General features: G+C 37.6%; 1 pseudogene; it reads right to left on the bottom strand.

Moving 5' to 3' along the window:
- Positions 1-1,109: 1,109 nt before the first annotated feature.
- LOC117078036 lies at positions 1,110-1,944 on the bottom strand (annotated as a pseudogene).
- Positions 1,945-4,131: the final 2,187 nt, after the last annotated feature.

The raw sequence follows: 4,131 nt of genomic DNA, 5'->3' as shown, positions 1-4,131 counted from the left end.
CTTCTTCAACAAATTCCTCACCAAGAATAGGTCGCCATTTGATTTGTAACATTAGAGGAACTTCTATATCATCAAATGTCTTTGCTTCAGAAGGTCCCTGAGCTTTTAAATTGTTTTTAATCCTCTGACAAAGGGTATTTGTTTGTTAAGTAAGAGAAAGAGTCTGTCTATGTGGCCCAGGTTGGAGGATGAAGAACAGTGGCTATTCACAGGTGCAACTGTAGCACACTACAGCCTTGATCTCCTGGGCCCAAGCAATTCTCCTGCCTCAGCCTCTGGAGCAGCTAGGACTACCGGCGCAGGCCACCACATCTGGCTTGAAGGGCATTTTTTGAGGGCAAGCATGGCACTATGTGTGAATATGCAGAAGTCACACATAATTGAATAATTTGTCGGGGAAGATTTATTGTATGTTTTGCCTGTGTTTTCTCTCCTTCTGTGATCCCAGAAACACTCAAAACATTGAGGGCAGATCTTTCCCACTTACTTCACTCAGACTCACATGCTAATCTCTACTGGACACACCCTCACAGACAGACACACAAAAGAATACTGTATAAGGTTTCTAGATATTTCTTAATCCAGTCAAGTTGACACTTAAGATTAAGTACACAAATTCACCCCTCCTCAACTTGGCACCTTCCCTACATCATACTTAATTTCCAAATAAGGACAATATCAGACTAATAGTTCCACCTAACATGGTGCAACTGACATGATGAAGCTACCTGTGTATAACTCCAAACCCACTCATCCTTTCTCCAGAATTCAACTTTCAAAATTTCAACATTTTCATTTTAATCTTTTGGACCGTGATGTTTAGAACTTTAGATGTTAGGAGATTTGAGGGATTTTATCTTTCATAATCCAACATTTGGGATTGTCTTTCAGAATTCTGAATGGCACCACATATATTCATAGTATTCATAGCATCAATAAGTATGCCCTTGATTTGCTTTCAACATCATGTAAGAATCAATATCCAACCAGATCTAATAGGATAAAAAATGAGATGAAAATAAGATAATATAATCATCTACTTTTTATGGGATAACCTTTTAATTAGATTTTTATTAAAACACTGCCTGAGTTCCATAAGTTCCATGTATTTAGGAGTCATTTTCACCAGTGTGTTGTTCAATTCCATGGGTTAAGCCTTCTTCACTATTATTAAAAACTTTAGATATTAGAGAGGTTGCTATTCAATTTTTTTCATCTTTTAGGATAGGCAGAGTCAGACTTGCTAAATTAAAGCTGACATTTTTAAAGGTTTGCAACAAGAATATCCCCACAATGATTATAAAAACACACTCAAAGTACCAATGACATTATCAACAGACATACCTTGACATGGCTTAAAAAGGATAGCTGAACAAGTTAAAACTAATGTTGTAAAAAATCCTTCATGTAACATGGAGTCACTATAAAATTGTTGAATATATTCAGGGCCTTATTTAGGTAACTAATCTATGGGCTCACTCCGACAACAAAGCTCAGCAGCAAAATCAGGCCAGGGCACGTCAGAGCCCAGGCAACAACTCTTCAATAGCAATGCCTAAGCCCTTCACACAGGAGACGGAAAATGCTCCGATTACAGAGTCAATGGTTATATACTCAAGAACATTTATCTGTCTATGGCAAACTCCCACTACAGAGATTAATATTCAGGGACACAATGACCACGAGTGTTGCAAAGACCACAAAACCTGAATCACCTAGCTTGTGAAACATTTCCTGTTAGGTCTCTAACCTCTCTTCTTTTAAAGCACGGCCGACTGACCATAACTGTAGATCCTAGAATACTTAACAACTGCCCGATATTCTCATGAGATTAAGTCATTCATTTAAAAAGTATGAAGAAAGAGTGGCACTTTCTAGGTCTCCAAGAACTCCTAATGGAGTCACCAGTGTGGCTCGTGCAAATACATCAGTGACATTGGCCATCTCCCCAGCTCTCGTCAACAACAATTCCATCTACAACCTCCATTCTCTAAAATGTGTATGCCCACCTTGACCAGCTGTCATGAGCCTTTTATCACAAGTGGCAGACCACTTTTTTTTTTTCCTTTTGAAAATGAAACTCCCTCCAGTGAAAATACTAGAGCTCAAAGCCAATCCCAGACCGATATAAAAGTAATCTTTTCCATGCCCCTGGCTTATTTCATTTGTTATTTTAGAGGTTCTTGTGAATTACATTAACCACAAAACAGAAAAACTGTTATACTGAAGGAAGGATGATTCCATCTTCATAGAGTTTGGAAAGAGAAGATCAGCAAGAATGTCCTAAAAGGAATGAACTCTTTGCTCTTCTCAGACCAGGGAATGCTCCACTTTCAACCCTTGGACCTGAAGCCCTTGTAACTGAAGGGCGATCACAGTTGCGAGAGCATGTAAATGTAATATGGACATTCTCCTGAGAAAACAGCTGGAAGAGGTTAGAGGTGACTTATTGACTTTAATTTCATCATAAACATTACTCGTTATTCCCGTTTATAGCTTTAAATCCTAGCTGTTTAGCTCTGGTCCCATTTGGCAGGCTGCCGCATAGCTTCCCCTCTACCACCCAACCCTCGGTCACCTAGGCTCACATGCAGCCACAGAGACTGCAAGGGTCACCCCCTCCTGCGCTGATGTGTCCGTGACATCCATTGCAGTCCATTGGGAAGTACTAGCATCCAGGCTGTAGCCTGCTAGAGGGAGTGCCTAAGGAACCTATCCTAACTATCCACCACCAAGGGCAGCCACCCAGGAGGAAGAAGATACATTTAATAACAAAAAAAAATTAGAGTCCAATAAATGTAAAAAATCTTCATATTTACTGTAGATTTTTAAGAAAGGATCAAAGTTTTAGTTGACTGAAAAAGATTTGAATGCATTGTTTGACAAAGAAGGAACTTTTGGGGTGAAGAAGAGGAAAGACAGGTCAGAAGGAAGACAGGAATGATAATTTTCTTGGAGTTCTTTAACAAATTGTTTTTTACTACTTACTAAGATATGAATTGCTCATTAAAAAGGATGTATGTGCTTCAAAGAATAATGACCAAAACACACATCCATGTCCTTACCATCTTCTTTAAGAAATAAAGCATCAACAACTTTGAAGCCCACTCTACTCCTCCCTCAATCACTTTCCTCTACCCCATCCTTCTATGACAGAGAGAAACACTGCAACATTTTGTGTCTATCACTTTCTTTCCTTTTAAAACACTATTGGGTCATTGATATAATATACATACCGAAATATATTGCTTAGGTTTGCAATTTATGCAAAACATTTTTTGAAGTTTACATAGAAGACAGCATGATATATGTATGTTTTTACCACTTGCTTCTTTTCATTGAAATTAAATTTGTGAGACCTATCCATGTTGATGCCTGTAGACTGTTTATTCATTTGTATTGTGATACTGTATTCCATTGCATGAATATGTCACAGTTTATATGAAAATTTTACTGCAGATGTACCTTTGGATTGTCTCAAACAAGGCTACAAAAAGGACATCTATGAAGGTTCTTGTGCATGTTTTCTGGAACACATACAGAAGAGATTCCTCAGTGTTTGTGCTAAGAAATGAAATTGCTGGCTTGGAGGGTGCATGCATTATTGCTTTACTGGATAATTCAAATTGCTTGACAAGTGAATTTTGAATATACACAATTTGAGTATGAGTGTTCTTTGTTCCTCATTTTTATCTATACTAATACTGTAATATTTTAAAACTTTTCGTGTGTTTGCCAATCTTGAGGATATACAATGTAACATTATTGTTTTAATTTGCATTACAGTTATTACTAATAAGAACATTTAAATCATTATTGGTAATTCATGTTGTCTGCTATGTACGCTTTAAATCTTCTTCCTTTTTGATTTGTCAGAGAATTTTTATTTGTTTATTTTTATTTTACTTATTTATTGATTGATTTTTAGAGATGGAGTCTTGCTCTGTCACCCAGACTGAGAGCAGTTGCATGATCAGAGCTAACTGCAGCCATGAACTCCGGGGCTCAAAAGATCCTCCCACCTCAGCCTTACAAGTAGGGCAGGGGACTACAGGCACATGTGGCTATGCCCAGCTGAGAATTTTTTAAATACATGATTCTTTTTGCATGTATATTTATTATACATGTCAT

This window comes from Trachypithecus francoisi, unplaced genomic scaffold (genome assembly GCF_009764315.1).
Source record: "Trachypithecus francoisi isolate TF-2019V2 unplaced genomic scaffold, Tfra_2.0 Lachesis_group0, whole genome shotgun sequence".
NCBI lineage: Eukaryota > Metazoa > Chordata > Mammalia > Primates > Cercopithecidae > Trachypithecus > Trachypithecus francoisi.
This window is presented reverse-complemented; position numbering and strand designations above follow the sequence as displayed.